General features: G+C 37.3%; 1 pseudogene; it reads right to left on the reverse strand.

Annotated features, from left to right (window-relative positions):
- Positions 1 to 401: 401 nt before the first annotated feature.
- LOC128027044 (AP-1 complex-associated regulatory protein-like) lies at positions 402 to 16,758 on the reverse strand (annotated as a pseudogene).
- Positions 16,759 to 19,299: the final 2,541 nt, after the last annotated feature.

The raw sequence follows: 19,299 nt of genomic DNA on the forward strand, positions 1-19,299 counted from the left end.
GAGTCAAGTCAAGTCCTAAAAATAGCGACTCGAGTCGACTCGAGTCCAAGTCACCAAGTCACAAGTCCCCATGTCTGATGAGGCTCAGTAAATAATTTCTGAGTAAACTGTCCCTTTACATTGAGAAATATCATGCTTAAATTTATTTTATAGATTTTTTGCCAATTTACAATTAATAATTAATTTTATTACACAATTTATATTGCAATACAGTAGAAATTACAGTATGATGGTAAAAAAAAATCTAAATGTCAATTATAAATCTCAAAATAAAATACTGATGCATTACAGTAATGAGAATGTAAATATAAACAAATTTATATATATATATATATATATATATATATATATATATATATATATATATATATATATATATATATATAAATTTTGGGATAGATCATGACTCAGATTTTCATGATATTCACCCAATACTGACAAAACAGAAATCATATGAAGCATTTCTGTCCCTTGTATTTTCTCCTAAACTGAGAATTATGGGTATAATTTTATTAGGTTACAGGGACTGTCTGCAGTCATATCACATTGGATCTGAATGAGGCATCTAAAGTTGTTGTAGTCTAACTGTCTTTTGCTGTAGACTATCTCTCTTGTTCGTCAGAGCTGGCCTTATGCTCCGCCTCCTCATTGGGCGTGTCCAGTACTGGATTAACAAATCCCTCAAAGTCCTCATCAGCATGGTCACCACTGTCCTCGGGATGTGCGCTTACAAAGTCATTCTCCCACTCCAAAGCGTTAGAGTCCTCAGACGTGGAGGTGGGGCCACTGTCCTGCTGTTTCCTGCCGGGACGAAGTGCTGCCTTTAAAATGTCCTCCTCTGTTTTGGAACGCTCCCATGCAGGACCCATCTGGATCATTGCTGTATGTCACATATTAATTCATTTTACTATGAATTATGTAAATTGCATTTACTCTGTTAATTCACTTCTGGTCAAAACTTTTAAATACATTTGACAATTATGAATTACATATTAGAAAAATATATGAAGGGCCATGTGTTGATGCTAAATATTCAGCTTTGCATCACAGGAATAAATTACACTTTAAGATACATTACAATAGATAGTAGTTATTTTAAGCTGTAATGATATTTTTGAAGATTATATCAACATATTCTCTCTCTCTCTCTCTCTCTCTCTCTCTCTCTCTCTCTCTCTCTCTCTCTCTATATATATATATATATATATATATATATATATATATATATATATGTATTTTGCTCATATCGCACAGCCCTATCACTCACCCTCATCCTCCCATTCCAGGTCCAGTGAGGTAGCGTCAGTCTTACTGGTGAAGTCCCAGCTGCTCTCAGTGTTCGGGGTCACCACATTCATCTCAGAGCTGACTCCTTAAGATTGTAGCATTTAGAGACTTATATTTTTTCATTTTAAACATATCATCAATAGTATTCTGTAGTATTGTAATTGAAATGTGTTCAAGGGAACTCACGGTTACAGTGAAAGGCTTCAGATTGAGCCTTCACACTCTGCAGGTACAACTCGAGCTCTGCATCTGACACTTTGCTGCAGAAACACACACAGTTACATCATCAGTCTGCTAGACACTGCTGTTATCACCAGAGCTGCATTTAGAGAGATTGTGGACAGCACGACAGCCTTGTAAAACCTCTTACTACAGTAAAACTGTAGAAGCGGCTGTTCATTCTGGTGCAACATCACTGTGATTTCATCAGTTCCTGACAATTAAAAACACCACAAGAAACAAACCACTATGTACACTTTGCTACAAAAACAATTATGTATCCATACAAACAAGCACAGCAAAACTGGATATATTATTAGTGTCTTTTTTTTTTTTTTTTAAGACAACCACATTTAAAAATAGGTTGATCATATAATACCATTAAAAAGGTGCTATAATAAAAAAAAATATATATATATATATACTTAACTATAGTACTTGGAAATCTTAAAGGGTTAGTTCACCAAAAAATTAAAATTATGTCATTAATGACTCACCCTCATGTCGTTCCAAACCCGTAAGACCTCCATTCATCTTTGGAAGACAGTTTAAGATATTTTAGATTTAGTCCGAGAGCTTTCTGTCCCTCCATTGAAAACCTATGTACGGTATACTGTCCATGTCCAGAAAGGTAATAAAAACAAAGAAGTCCATGTGACCTCAGAGGGTCAGTTAGAATTTGTTGAAGCATCGAAGATTAATTTTGGTCCAAAAATGATGACTTTATTCAGCATTGTCTCCTCTTCTGTGTCTGCTGTGAGCACGTTCATAACACTGTAGTGTAGTTATATCCGGTTCGCGAACGAATCATTCGATAAAACAAGCCAATATCCCGGACTAATTAATTTACTCAAACAGTACACTGACTGAACTGCTGTGAAGAGAGAACTGAAGATGAACACTGAACCGAGCCAGATAACGAACGAAAGATTGACTCGTTCTTGAGTCAAGAACCGGTTGCATCTTTTTTTCGGATCACCAGTAGTGATGGGAAGTCCAGTTCTTTTCCGCAAACTGGTTCTTTCAGAAAGTTTGATTCAATAAACCGGTTGAAAAAAACGGTTCACCGGTTCTTTTGCGCTCGACGTAATAATGTCATTGGCGATGATTGCCCTTGATTCAAGCCTTCGGTTTACCCGTGCTCATAACAGCACAGAATCAGTTCAGAAGCAATCACTAAAAGAACCAGTTTGGTTCAGACACGCTGTGTGTCGGTCTGCTTCACGCTGAATCACACATGCACAGTATCATCAGCTCCTCGGTTCTCGAATCGGAAATGTCCAACAGAAACGGTTCTCAGTTCAGTGTACTGGTGATCCGAAAAAGGATGCAACCGGTTCTTGACTCGAGAATGAGTCAATCCTTCGTTCGTTGTCTGGCTCTGCTCGGTGTTCATCTTCAGTTCTCTCTTCACAGCAGTTCAGTTAGTGAACTGTTTGAGTAAATGAATTACTCCGGGATATTGGTTTTTAACTCGAGGGAATGTCAGCCAGGTTAAAAAAGTTAGCATCTTAATTAATTTATGGATTAATGCTTATTGGAGAAGCGAACCGATTCAAAAGATTCAGTTAGATTTTTGGTGAACTGGTTCAAGAAGAACCGGTTAATTCGAATGATTTGTTAGCAAACCGGATATAAATACACTTCAGTGTTTTGAACATGCTCACAACAGACCCAGAAGAGAAGACAATGCTGAATAAAGTTGCAATTTTGTAATTTTTGGACCAAAATGTATTTTGGATGCTTCAACAAATTCTAACTGACCCTCTGATGTCACATAAACTACTTTGATTATGTTTTTATTACCTTTCTGGACATGGACAGTATACCGTGCATAGATTTTCAATGGAGGGACAGAAAGCTCTCGGACTAAATCTAAAATATCTTAAACTGTGTTCCGAAGATGAACGGAGGTCTCACAGGTTTGGAACGACATGAGGTTGAGCCATTAATGACATAATTTTCTTTTTTGGGTGAATAAACCTTTAAGAACTCACTCACACACTAAACCACCTTTAATCAACTGGAAAAAAATTAATTGAAAAATAGCTCAAATAAAAGGATATTATTTCTGTAGAAAAAAAACAGCATATCTATTTCTATTCCAATGACACTCACACATTTTTAAGTGTGACTTCAATGTTCAAAAATGTTTTTTGGGGTCAGAGAAAATTGTTCACATTAATTTCAGAGCAAAATTAACTTACGTTTTGTGCGGAGGGTCACTGCTCTTTGGGTCTGATCTGGGTTTGGTCCTCTGCGGCTGCTACTGCTTCCCCTGAAAAAATAATAACGACTGACTCACTTCTACTAATACTTCACAGAGTGCTGTGGTATCAGTCCGATTAAAAATAAAAATGCTAAAATTAATTCAAACTTTTTGTGCCAAGGTTTAGTGCCCTACTGAAAAACAGACACTACATATAATATAAGCAAATGTTCAAACACAGAGATCATGGAGGAAACAAAATAACAAGAAATAAAAATGAACAGAGGACATGAGGGCAAATTAAGAAGAAAAATGTTAATAAAATGGGAGTAAATAAGAGACGTGTTGTTTAGTATAGTTAGTTTTAGGTGAAGGTTTTCTTGGAAGCAAATCACTTTTAGTTGTATCTGCATTAGGTGCCGAGTTTATTCACATGACATTGATCAGTATATGGACCAACATTAAGTGCCTTCAATCCTGTTTATAATTATTCACTGCATGTCCCAATATATACAAAGTACATTTCGAGTCTAATAAAAAAAAAATAAAAAAACACTTGATATTTAATCTATAACTTAAAAACTCAAGCAACTATTCCTGTAAAAATCTGAATTTGTTACATATGAATTACACAGAGCTGAAGGCACATCATAAATGAAAAGGATGTGGCTGAAGGTTAATGGGGCGGGGTTAATAGAAGGGCTGGGCGCCTCACCTCCTTTAGCTTTCGTTCCATAGCGAGCCGCGCTGCTTCGCGCTGAGCTGCAAAAACAGCCTCCTCTTCTAGCCTTAACTTCTCCTCTTCTGCCAATAACTGGGCAGAAATCACAACAGAAAGGGAAGGTTAACTAAATCCAGAAACAAAAGTGGGGTGAAAAACCAAAGCAATGTAAAACGACAAATGAAACTTAATGTAAGCTATCACTTAAAAGTAAACATTGTTTTGTGGCAACATGTTTTGAACTTGACAATGACAATGATCCATTTTACTTTACAAACACGTTTGGCACAACCTGCTGTACCTCTGCATTCAGCTTTTCATCGATCAGGGCCTGTTTGTCTGAGATGGCAGCATAGCGCTGCTCCTTCAAGTGACCGATCTCCTCTTCACTGATGGGTCTGGAGCAATGACGGGAGAGAGAACTGAGTTCAGAGTCTCCATCTACCAATCAAAATTTATCTGACCTTATGCTATCGGAGGCACTGATCTGAGAGGAATGTGACTAATTACAGTCCTAACTTGGTCATTAAATGGCTAGTCTTGATCATCTGTTCCACTTTACAACTTATCCAGGCCAAGAGCTGACCACTTTGATAGGAAAGGACAGGTCAACTATCAATGAATATCCATAGTTCCTTTAAAAGGTTTATTGAACCCAAAAATACCATATTATTTACTCACATTCATGTTGTTTCAAACTGGTATGAATATTTTTTTTTCTTTTTAGCACAAAAGATGATATTTTGAAGAAAGTTGGGAACTAAACCATTTTGGGTATCTTCGATTTCCATTGAATTTTTGTCCATAAAATGGAATTCAATGGAACCTAAAATCATTTGCTTTCATCAATATCTTCTTTTGTGTTCCACAAGAAAAAGTCTTACAGGTTTGGAACGACATGAGTGGGAGTATTTGATGATAGAAACTTCATTTTTGGGTGAACTAAACCAGTCAGGCTCTTAGTGACCCAACTCTAAAACACCAATAAAAGAGTCTAGATGAAATAGTATCAGACCTGGAGCAGCTTTGTGAGCTCTCATCCTGAAAAAGAAGACAAAAATTGTTGATGTCTAAGCAAAAGAGGAATATTGTAAAATCGTGAGTGCGGTTCTGTACGAGTGCCCTCACCTCATCGCTTTCAACAAGGTTCTCAAACTGTAAAAGAACGCATAGAAGTCACTCAAAATGCACACAGTTGAGAATATTTTCTATATAATCTTCAGTTTAAAACTATGATGACTTTACCTCAATGGTGTAGTTTTCCCCAGCTGTGCTGCTTTTGAAGTATTTTGACCTATTGACAAAATGAGCAGTAAACAGCAATCAGGCCAGGCAGGTTATATATTAGTATATTTTATTATATATTTTTAAGTAACAACATTGTTCCATATTATCATCATTTGTGCTAAAACAAATAATAATAAAAAACTTTTTTTTTAAATTAAAAATTCTGAGAAGCATCTTATGAAGACTTTGCCTCTACAAATAATAATAGTAATAATAAAAGACTTTCCAGATTAATATATATATATATATATATGTCACTAGCGGGGCGACTATAAATAAGCACCGGGAGAGGACGTCATTCACTTCTTCGTCTGAAACTTTAGTCCGAAGCATGGCAGGGAGCTAGAGGACGCAGTGTCTCGTTCCCTATTCAGGGAACTATGGTTACATTCGTAACCTGAGACAGTTCCCTTTTGAGGGAACTTCGAACTGCGCTTTGGGGAACAATATACCCACGCCACCACGCTGAGGGGGGTGCAGGCCAGAATCACGGCGAGCACCAAGTACCAAGCACCAAGTACCAAAAATTAATTGTTAGGGCCTCGGCCCAGGGTAGAGCTGAAGGCTTGGAATCAGGAAAGATAACTGCGCCGAAGCCCTCACCATATAGGATTTTAGAAAGAACATACTAGCATGCAAACTTACCACAGTGTGGATTTCAGAAAGTGTGCAAAGACACGTGCTTACTTACCATAGCATGGATTTTCAAATACTGTTCTAAGGAGGGGCTCTCGTGGCACTCTGATAGAGCAGGTCCTAGATATAATGTTGTATCTAAAAACAGTATGATTGAGAGTCACCAACTCGATTTATGGAAACAATACTGGAGCGCTCTGGGAAAAAAACAGAGAACTCAGTCTCATATGAGAGGAGAACTCCGAGCTCAGAGTAGCGCGCTGATAGGCGACCCTTTTTTTGAAAAAGGGGAGCGCTGCTAAATTACCAAAATAATCACCCAAATAGCCCCTCATGTAAGGAAAGCGATGCTTGAGGTGTATAAATAAATACACACTGGCTGAATGGAGCGCAAGGAACCAAGGTTTCCTTAAGGGGCTTAGATGGCAAGGAGGGAGATTAAGAGAGGATGTTTCCCCTGCAGAAAGAAAATATTTCAATAGATAAAAATTATTTATAAATTATTTATAATTTTAGCTCTTTCTACAGGGGGCATTCCCTCATAGGCACTTTCGCGCATCAACTCGATGTCGGCAGATTACTTTCATGCCGAAAACGATGGATGCTAGAAGAAAACAGCATCTTTCATATATTTTATATCTAAATTAAAAACGCATCTCTTTCGCCAAGCATTCGAATAATGTATCTCTTAAATTGTGAATGTAGTTGCATCTGATCAAATGTGCATTTTTTATTCATTAGCTTGGGTTAAACTAATTTTAGTTTGTTGGATCAGCAGCTATGCTAATGATGTCTCTATTTTGTTTCTATGTTTTGCCAAGGGGTGTAACTAGGATTTACACAAGCTCCAGTCTGGATCCAGAACACCTGAGAAGAGATGATGCTGACCCTCAGAGGACCCCAGATGATGCTAACCCTGAATCAACAAACAGAACTAACAATTATTGCTACATGTGTGACTGCATCATATAACAATTATTAATTAATAATATTAATAATGTTCATCATCTAGCTGACTACGTCTTGTATAATTTTTTTTCTAAAAATCTTGTTAAACGTGCACAAACTGACAGTCACCACCATAAGCTACTACTAAATATCGTAGAAACATTATTTTCTGTAAAGTTGCTTTGTAACGATTCGTATTGTAAAAAGCGCTATACAAATAAACTTGAATTGAATTGAATTCTTTTTAATCTCTCTATGGAGATCATGCAGATATGAAAGGCTCACCTGAGCTGGAGGGCAATGGTCAAAAGGTAATTTTCGCCCAATAACCTCCAACAGCTCTACATACGCAGGGCAGGAGAATTGAGAAGGCTCAGCCTAAGCTTCTTCACCATCCTCAAATGTCTCCTGCTTTTCCTGGGTAAAAACCCACCAGAGCACTAACCTCAGTATCAGAAAATGTTAAAGATATAACATCATCCTCCCGAGGCTCTCTCTCGTCTGCCGCATTTTTTCTTATGAGCGCGAAAAGGGAAAGTCCCTCTTTAAACCATTCAGACAGATCCACCTGTATTCTCACAAGCTCATTCTCCTCCGTGCTTCAGCACGGACAGGTCCTGAACCGCTGGAAGCAGATCGCTGCCTAATTTTCCCTTTTTCTTTCAGAAGATAGACGAACAAGAGCAGTGCTTTTTCCATTGAAAAAACGCTCATAATGCATGCAGATTGCCTCCTCAAAGACATCGTGTGCGTGCTCTTCACCCAAACAAATGATGCAAAGATCGCGTGTGTCATAGGGTGTCAAATAATGCCGACACGAATGCACACATTGTCTAAACGCTTGCTAGTTGTCGCCATGATAAACAGAGAAAGATCGCCCTACCGGTTATTTCAGATGCACGCTTCAAACAAAACAGTCAGTGAAGATGTAGAAGATGAATGACGTGCTCTCCCGGTGCTTATTTATAGTCGCGCCGGTAGTGACGTCGGAGGCTGTCGCCGGCCAACAACAACACCCCTACCCCTTCACGTGATGCGCAAAATGGAGGGGTAGGGGTAAGGGGAAGGGCCAGATCGTCCTTCAAACGAAGATTTTTCGGGACCACACTTCAAACGAAGCAGTATGAATTATCTTGGCAACATGGCAGCTACAGCGAACAAAAAGACACATAAATGTAAGCTTTTCTGGCATAAATAAAGATTTTAACGAGAAGTAATCATTTGTTTTATGTTACATTCAATTGTGAGTTCATATTAATGGTCATGTTACTCAAAGAAATGTTTCCAAAAAAATTATAGCGTATAAACTAATATTTGCTAACGTCATATCATTACAGACTGCGTGATAGTGCTACAGCATATGTTTGATCAGGGCGATAACTGCCCTAGACTAATCCCCCCAATAATTAGAAATCGCTAAACCATTTTCTTAAATATTGCCTATTCGAGAGAGAAAGAGAGACAGACAGAGAGAGTGAGAAAAGAAAATTATATATATTCGCATCTGAGCGTTTATCTTTTAAGAGTGAGTTTACTTAAAAACAGTGATTGTATCCTCTCGTCGCTGCAAAATATAATGTAGCGATTCAGTATTTATACTGTACTTAATAAAAGTCATGGGGCAGCGTTGACAAGTTTATTTTCTCCTGGATGTGTGAGCTGCGTGATTTCCGGTATGTGTGCGTGTGTCAGTTAACAGCGCATTAATACAGAACGATAATTAAAGGCTCTAATGCACACCAGTATATGTGTGTATTGTAAGAGCTAGACGGCGAATGATGGCGTGTGACATCATGGTAGTGGTGTCCCAATCCTTAGGGGAATATTTTCAGGGGGAGGGGTATAAAATAGAATTGGGATTGGGCCTTAGTGTGTTTTTTCAATGTATGCTTCAGACATGGGTCACGTATGGCGTTATTTTTGTGCCTTAATCCTGAGTGATTAATTGTATGTTTTGAGCACAGAGAACTTTATTTTGCAAGCACATTACATTATATTTTGAACAGAAATTAACAATTGCAAAAATAAAAAATTCGCTTGAGCAAAGAAAAAACGATTCCATGCTCAAATGTATTTGCTTGTTTGCTATTATCCATATTAACGTGCAGTAATAACCCTTCTCACCCAGTATACTCAGGTGCTCTCTCACAAACTTATTCTCTGTGCTCCTGTCAAGTCCCTCTCTCTCGCGCTCAACTCTTTACACACTCAATTTCCAACATCATTACAAGTGTGCCACAAAATCAACCAATCGGAAAATTAGAGGTCAACTGTGATTGGCTGTTGAATCAAATCGCTAGTAGAACCAAAGCCCGTCTGGTCCTTGTACGTTTTGACCATTTCATTTCATATTTAGAATTCAATAACAATTTTTTTTTTTTTTTTTTTTTTTTTTAAAAGGCAAAGCTCTTCTTTACATTCTTTGCATGTGATTTATCAACACCTAGTACATCATAAAATATACAGCTCATGAAAAATAAAAGTTCCAGATGGACAAACATTAAATGCATAAACCAGTGTGAATAAACTATATCTTAAAATAAATTTGGAGGTAGGTTTATAAAGCCAGATTGGTTTTAGTTTTTAAAAGTTGTACAGCTTGAAGTGTGAAGTTTATTCTTGTACACAGATATGGCATATTCATGGCAGTACACATGAAATTCATGTATATATTTGTCACTTAAACTATTGTAAACAGAAATCCTGTCGCCCCCTCTAGTGGACTTTAAGTGTTAAGGCCTTCAATGCTCAGGTAACAAAAGTCACTAGGATTTTTTGGGAAGTCTGACCAGTTATACAGCAACGGGAGTCAGGCGAGTCTGAAGATCTGAGCTGAATTTGGTGAAACATTAAAGTTCTAGTCGGTGTCAATTACTCTTATAAATAATAATAATAATAATAATAATAATAATAATAATAATAATAATAATAATGTTTAAATATATGTTGGCTTTCTCAAGCCCAACAAAGAATAATAAAAAGAGAAATATCATTCAATTTAGTATGTAATAAAACTAATATTACTAATTTATTTAATAAATGTAACTATATTAATTTTCACAATTGTTTATTAATGTCACACACACATATCTAGTGCCATTAGACTTAAAAGACGAAAGTAATAAATGTTACAGACATATTATCATGGAACTGTGCAGTCTATTATTGATTTTGATTTCCACTACACTTTTATCCAAGGAGACAGAACTATTTGCACTGTATATACAGTGAGACAATATTCATACAATACTATAACCTAGAAATAATTTAAAGGGCTCACTTGCAAGCACAGCAGCACAAATTATGTGCCCAGCCACATCTGTTTGAAATATTATTCTAATTAACAGTGAGTGGTGGTTTTAGACATTACAGTGCCGCACTCGCACTGACTCTTATTCTGCCGAAAGAATGAAAAGACTGAGCTGAAGGCGGAGCGATTCGACCAATCAAATGAAAGCAGTGTTTCAGCACCCCCCACAAGTGCGCATGAAATATTGAAGCCATGAACAGATTTGTAAAACCTAAAAGACAAAATGACATATAGAGCCAAAAACTAATTTTCTGTTTGTTAAACTAAACGGAAAAACTAATAAATGAGCCATTTTTCCATTTCTCGTTATTGAATTCTAAATAGGAAATGATAGGGCTTTGGTTCTACTAGCGATTTGATTGGAGACCAACAGCCAATCACACGGAATAGTTTTTTTTTTGCTAAAGCGATATATATATATTTTTTTTTTTTCGATTGTTAATTTCTGTTAAAAATATAATGTAATGTGCTTGCAAAATATAGTTATCTGTGCTCAAAACTTACAATTACTCGCTCAAGATTGTGGCACAAAAATAACGCCATAGTCACGACGATGTGTTCCCCAAAGCGACCCCTAGAGGATGCAGTTCGAAATTCCCTCGAAAGGGAACTGGAGTAGCATTGAGAAGTCTGAATCATTCAATCGAGTAGGTTTAAAAATGGATTCGGATCATCACTCAAAAGTGTGAAATGAAAAGGTTCCTGTGTTTATGTTGTTTTTATGTATTCAGTGAATGTTGTCATAAGTAAATGTGTGTAATTACATACTTTAATCACAATCGCAGTCGCTGCTCTTCCAAAGAGTCAAGCCATATACACAAACATTGGCTGTGTCCAAATTCAGGGTCTACATCCTTCGGAGGACTCAAGGATGTTACGTCACAGCGCCGCGACGAAGGCTGTCCAAATTCGTAGGATCCTTCAAATGCGGCCCACAAATGCATCCTCCTTTTCCCCGAATTGGAAGGATGGGTGTGGTGGATCCTTTCGCATCCTACCTATCCCATAATTATTTCGCAGGACGAAGCGAGCGGTAGCGGAGTGGGGGAGGAGTATTATTTTCGATGTTTTTTAAAAACTGGCTTTTCAAAAATATATATTTTCAGTGGTTTTCTAGTTAGGCATTTTGTTTTAGCGTTAAGCATTTTTTTTTTACATTTGTACGTGTATATGTAAAAAAAAAAAAAGTTACTTAAAGTATACTTTCGTAAACTAGCTTCTTCCTTACTGCCTGTGTGAATATCCCCTTACACACAGCTTATTTGTTAGTGATTGAAGCTGTTTTTAACGCTTCTAAGGACGAAAGAGCAGACAGAAGTGTTTATAAAGCTCCGGGGAGAGAACGATGAGCTCTTCTCCTGCGTCTTGCTTAGCGCTGTCACAGTTGCTAGGTGACAGGATATGAGCAACGGGTAAGGGAGGGAACTGAAAGAAGGGTAGCCTGTCCAAATTCACAAACACCGACTTCCGGTTTTTGCGGTCATCGGAGGACCCATCCTCCTTTAACCGGGTAGGAAGGATCCTAAGGAGGATGCAGACCCTGAATTTGAACACAGCTATTGAATCGTTAGAAAGATTCGTTTCAAAAGAACGATTAGTTCAAGTAATGAACATCACTAATGTAATGGAGCTGCTTCCAGTTGCATACTACTTACTTAAACTCTGCCCCTTTTAATGTTACTGTAAAGTTACTACTGTACAGTATTAACAGTTTTGAGGTAACCCTTTTAAAACGGTCCGGCGATTTACAACTCACCTGCCGTTCAATTGTTTTTCAATGCAATGCACCTGACAGCCGGTGAATCATGCTGCCACAGATCACAGAAAACATTTTTTTTTTTATTTTGTATGTCATCATCTTCGATAACATGCCCCGAATGACCAGTGTTAGGGAGTAACTAGTTACATGTAACGGCGTTACATAATTTAATTACAAAATAAATGTAACAGTTACAGTTACTAAGAAAAAATGAGTAATTAAATTACAGTTACTTATGAAATTTGTAACGATTACAAAGAGGATTACATTTGAATATTTACAAACATCCACATACAGCTTATTTCTTTCCCAAACTGCACTAAGACATGTGGCCCATAATCTCTGCGACGCGGAGAACACATTCGTAGAATCCAGTCATATGGAATTCAGCCTATAACGCGGATGAAATATGCCACATTTTGGATGAATAAATCAAAAGTAAGTCAGTACACTTAAATAAAAATGCAATATGGACTGGTGTCTGTGAATATTAAGCCGCAAAAAGACTGAATATGAATCCTGCACGTTCTGCGTGTCTGTGGAAATCATGCGCTGACTGGACATCGGGATAACCAGGACTTTTCCCGGTGGCCTGGCAGACGATTTGGCCCTCAATTTTAAATTTGTTATTGTATAATTGCAGGCTGAATATACTAAAGCGATTATTTCCGAGTCCGCCATTCGATAATTAAATCTCTAATAAATCATAAATCGGTTAGTCGTGACTGGCAATGGTTGGGCTCGCGCGCTCTCTGCGCCTCCGCCGAACGGTTTGGATCAGACTCCGAGTAATCAATGCGAGAGAGAGAGAGAGACCGGAGCGAACTGTCTAAGCGCACAGCTGGAGCAGAGAATCGACACGTCTGTTCAAGGTTTCAGGTGCAGGTCTGTTTCATCTGTAAATATCAGAGATGGGACCAAGTCACACATGTGCAAGTCTCAAGTAAGTCTCAAGTCTTAACCTTCAAGTCTCAAGTAAGTCCCAAGTATTTTTTTCTTGGGCAAGTCAAGTCAAGTCAAGTCACAAGCTATGTCAAGTCAAGTCCAAGTCAAGTCACCTTAATATTGTTATTTTACCTGCAGAATCTGATCTTAATAAAGTTAAAAGACAAGATATAAGTAACTGTCAGTAAATTAAAATAATTTGGATTTGTATTGTAAATACTCATGTTCAGTAAAATACATCATGGAATCAAACAAAATTGTAACTTCCTAAAATTATTTATTTTTCACTTCTGCCAACAGTGTTTGAAATGTTTTACATTTTCAACATTGAGTCCATAAAACTAAACATCCAACAGACTCCTCTCTGAACACCTCTCTCTCTCTCTCTCTCAAACACAGTTTACATACAACATTAAACTGTAACATTTCTCCCCTCTCTCTCTCTCTCTCTCTCTCTCTCTCTCAGAGTATAGAATATAAATATGATGTATTTTCAGTTGCTTCATACTTTTTTGTTTTGTACAGTACAGACCAAAAGTTTGGACACACCTTCTCATTCAAAGAGTTTTCTTTATTTTCATGACTATGAAAATTGTAGATTCACACTGAAGGCATCAAAACTATGAGTTAACACATGTGGAATTATATATGGAATTATATACATAACAAAAAAGTGTGAAACAACCGAAAATATGTAATATTCTTGGATCTTCAAAGTAGCCAATTTTTGTTTTGATTACTGCTTTGCACACTCTTGGCTTTATCTTGATGAGCTTCAAGAGGTAGTCACCTGAAATGGTCTTCCAACAGTCTTGAAGGAGTTCCCCGAGAGATGCTTAGCACTTGTTGGCCCTTTTGCCTTCTGTTTGCGGTCCGGCTCACCCCTAAACCATCTCGTGTGGGTTCAGGTCCGGTGACTGTGGAGGCCAGGTCATCTGGAGCAGCACCCCATCACTCTCCTTCTTGCTCAAATAGCCCTTGATGCCTTCGGTGTGACTCTACAATAGTCAATAGTCATGAAAATAAAGAAAACTCTTTGAATGAGAAGGTGTGTCCAAACTTTTGGTCTGTACTGTACATAACAGAAAAAATATGAAACAACTGAAAATACGTCATATTTATATTCTGTACTGTATATATATATATATATATATATATATATATATATATATATATATATATATATATATATATATATATATATATATATATATTTCTATATATGTATGTAATATGCACTTGTCATGATTGGGTAATCGCGGCAGCTACATTTGTTTTTCTGATTAATTGTTTTGCTCTATGAGAAAGACAAGGTAACAAAATATTCGGGGCATATGCCCCCTTAGCCCACCCTAGCGCCGCCCCTGGAATGCGTTTTTTTGACGGCCTGCTAGCGGATCATTAGGGGCTGTTCACATCACGTCTTTTGTGCGCGCAAGTTCGTTATTTCCAATGCAGGCGCTCATAATGGAAGCAACGCGCTCAACATCTAAACTTTTCAGAATGCCGCAAGCGCACCGCAGGTCATGTGACAATAACTAACCAATCAGCTTCATCCTTTCTCGTATCAACGTTGAAAGCTCAGCTAAGATGAAGAAACAGCTGTTCATAGCTGTATATGAATTGCCATTTTGAAATGAATTTAGTAGCAGAGCTACTGCGAGCGATTTTTAGTGCTGCAAATCCATTTATCCTTTGCTGAAATTTCCGCATCTTCATTGAGAGAGAGCGTGTCATGGATGCTTAGCAACGACAGGCCCCAGGAGCACTTCTGCCCGAGCGCTTTGGAAAGTAGAAAGCGGCGCGACTAGCGTTTTCCACGGGTTTTTAGGCGCGAACTATTGAAGACAAAAGCGATGACCCTGGGTACCTCTCAGGCTGACATGTTGATGTGATGTAATATCTGATTTAAGTGGGCGTGGTGTGTGTAAGGTAGAGAGGGCATGACTGATGATTGTGTCCTGATCCAGTCACGACGCTATTCTCAGCCTGCGCTCCAGCTGAGTAATCAACTTTATTTTAAAAAATAATTTATATATTTTATATTCAAAATGAAAACATGATGTGATTAACACTCAAGTCATTCAAGTCATCGTGTCTCAAGTCAAGTCAAGTCCCGAGTCTTTAACTTCCAAGTCCGAGTCAAGTCAAGTCCTAAAAATAGCGACTCGAGTCGACTCGAGTCCAAGTCACCAAGTCACAAGTCCCCATGTCTGGTAAATATGCTCTATCTTCTGTAAAAATACCTTCAGTATTAAAGTCATGAGAAAGATGGATGGGTAATGAAAGTGAAGGTGGAGTTCAGGGGAGAACTCTTAATTACGATGCAAGTCCCCCAACCTAAGGATTCAAATCTTTTTCATGTCAGGTCCATAAAAAAATAGGGTTGTCCATGTTGCAGAATGTGTTGTGGGTGTATGAGTGTGAGATTTCCCAGCCTATTTTTTTTTTTCCAGTCCGTCCCTCATGGAAATTAATCTCTAGAACTGCTCTGAGTCAATTCATGAGCATTGTTTACTTATTTTGAGAAACTATCATCATATCATATACAAAGAGACAGCAGTGTTTCAAAAATACACCAATGTTTCCGGAGTTTAGTAAACAAAATAGGACACATGCGTATTAGATAACCATATTTGAGTTGATGTATATGCTTTAATTTTTTTATTAACTATTTTTCCCCAAACCATTGTTAGATGCAGTTCGATTATTCAAAGATTTGGTTTCAAAAACAGTATCTATAAACTATTTATTTTGATTTTAAATCTGCATTGAACTTCAGATCAATCTCAAAGTAAAAGGCAGTACTAAAGTCTGATTGTGTGGTGGATGTGTTCAAATATGATCATCTTAATTCAAGTGATGAAGGATGGTGAAAGTCTGACGGTATTGAGCACTTAAGGTTAAACCTGCATGGTGTAAATGGTTGAAGATGATTAACAGTTGCAAATAAATATTCATTAGAAATTTATAAAAGTAATCAAAATGTACTCAAAAGTAATTGGTTACATTACTCTATTAGAGTAATTAACATTTACACTATTATTACTTTAGTTTATTTTAGATAGGGTTACTTGTAATCTGTAACCTATTACATTTTCAAAATAACCTTCCCAACACTGTGAATGACTCACCCTCCTCCTGTTTGTATCCTTTTTACTTCCCTCCTAAAAAGCCCAAAACATTGTGTCCAGCAGTTCCCCATGACACGCACGGGTCAGGTGTATGTTTCAGCTACTCTTCCATTCCGGATCCGTATCCTGCTTCTTTGGGCACTGCTCTGCACGCGACGAAATTATTCTGAATGACATGTTAAAGCGCGAGCACGCGGCCGGTTCGCGCAGCGGCATCATGCATCGCCCCTGGCTCGCATTCTCAACATCGGCCTAAAATCCTCTATTTTTTCTCCTGTCTGACAACTCGTACATGTTATTTATGTTTATTAATGTTACTACGGCAAGTAGAGAGGTTCAAGTGCTGTAATGACGTTTCCAAAACACTGGAGGCCGACAGAGATCATGCCATGCCTTCCTAAAATTACCATGTAACAGTTTTCTCTAATAAATCATAGTTAGGATACTGCAGGTGGTGCTAATAATGAAGAACTATAATACGTATATAACTAGGCTATTGTACGCGTAAATATATTACTTTCTTAAATATGTTTGCCCTAAATTATGCATATCTGTCTGTCTCTAAATGTCTCAAAAAATGGTAGACATATTTGGGTATTCCACCCAAAACTGAAATTTCATTATTTAATCCTTTCATTAATCATTACTTTTCCCCCTCACGGGGTGCGTTTACCAAAAGTAACTGTGGTAGCAAGTTCCATTGTTACCAATAGAGTTTAATGGAACTTGCGACCATAGTTATCTGATGCTTTTGGGAAACAAACCCTGTTTGACTCACTTTCGTTTGTGGGACACAAAAGAAGAATTTGCTAATCAACTAATTTCAGGTCCCACTGACTTGCATATTGGATAGATAGATAGATAGATAGATAGATAGATAGATAGATAGATAGATAGATAGATAGATAGATAGATAGATAGATAGATAGATAGAAAGATAGATAGATAGATAGATAGATAGATAGATAGATAGATAGATAGATAGATAGATAGATAGATAGATAGATAGATACCACAGTGATTGGTCTGATTACATGTAATCTGAATAAGGTAGCAGATTCCAAAAAATAAGAAGGTTACCTGTAATTAGATTACATTTTAAAATGCTCAAAGTATTGCTCAGTGCTCATCTGTTACTTCTTAATTTATAGAGAATTTAAAATACATCATATTTTACATGAATAATTATACATACAAATGAATATCATATATAAATTAAGATTATACATGCTACAATTGGAATAAGCAAAAGTAGGTTTAGATGTGCTTTACCCCAAACTGTGATCCAAATGCTTGGTAAAGGTGCTGTAAAAACAGTGTCCCAGTTTTATGGATGTTTGTAGAGCTGGTTACCTCTGGTCATTTACCATAAAGGTTAACCTTCGAACACATAAAATGAATCAAAATGACTTTCTGGCGTATAGAGCTAATGCTCTCCATTGGGCTGCATATGGAAGCATTATGAGGCTCTTTGTTGAACTGGATTTGCTAAATGTCTCTAATTCTTCACAGATGCAAACTAAATGTGTCTGCAGGCATTAGAGCATGTGTGATACATTCTGCAATTGGTGAAAGGTCCCGTGTCATTTAACCTGCAAAGACTAATGAGACTTTCCTTAGTTTTCCAGCCTGCAGTGGCAGTAGTTGCTTTTTCATCCTTTGGATTCTGTGTAGCTCAAATCAGATTTGAAAAAAAAAAAAAAATGGGGTGCCATAACAATTTTAGGGGAGAAACTAATTAGGGTTGCAGCTTCATGCCAGAACTGCATAAAACAAGAACTGCTGTTTCATTGGAAACTGAAGAGAGACTTAAGTATTTTCTGCTGTAGGCACATTGACATTCATCCTCTGATTCCTTTTGACCTCTTCACCAGCTAAGTCTCAGACACAGATCCTCAAGCTCAACAAGACCACGACTATAGTACACAGAGCACGAATTATCATCTTTTTAATTATCCTCCAAAACCTTATATAATTTGTATAATGACTAAAAGCACTTCTTACCTCCTTTTATAGAAATCTGCTCAAATAGTATTATAATGATTTCACCTGACTAGTAGTCATTCTTACTTTCACATGTGCTGCTGATACGATAGTCAATTAATGTTAGCTGGTCATTTTGTGTCAGGACAGAAACAGTTGTGTGTGTGTGTGCAGGGGCGCGGGACTGGGGGTAAAACCAGTACTGATTACCAGGGCCCCAAAGGAAGAGAGGGCCCTTGAAAAGTCTGGAATATATATTTTCAAGGGGGGGGGCTCATTAGGACTGCCTATGCATAGGGCCTGGGATCTTGTGCAGCGCCCCTGTGTGTGTGTGTGCTATCAGGACACAACTTTGTATAATGACATGGGTATGACAAAGGGATTACAAGGAGTGGGTGACTTATGACATATTATGACATAACCCATGTCCCCATTTTTCAAAACGCTTATAAATCATACAGAATGAATTTATTTATTTATTTATTTTTGAGAAAGTAGGGGTAGGTTTAGGGGTAGGGTTGGTAAAGGGCGATTAGAATATACAGTTTGTACAGTATAAAAACCATTACGCCTATGGGATAAACACACTTTTCACAAAAACAAACATGTGTGTGTGCAAAGTTAATTTTTTGGCCAATAAAAACTTTTAAAACTTATATATAAACAGTATATATATAGAAACATGTGGAAAACTAATCTACAAATACTGAAGCAGCAAACTTTGCAAAACACCAAATTTACGTTGCTATATGTGTGTTATTTCAGTGAAAGTAATTTTCAGGTGATTTTTATTATATTTTATTATTTTGTTTTAATAGCACAGTGAGCGATGAGTTATGTACTGAAGGTCAATATGAGTGT

The sequence above is a fragment of the Carassius gibelio genome, chromosome A14 (assembly GCF_023724105.1).
Source record: "Carassius gibelio isolate Cgi1373 ecotype wild population from Czech Republic chromosome A14, carGib1.2-hapl.c, whole genome shotgun sequence".
In the NCBI taxonomy this organism is placed as follows: Eukaryota; Metazoa; Chordata; class Actinopteri; order Cypriniformes; family Cyprinidae; genus Carassius; species Carassius gibelio.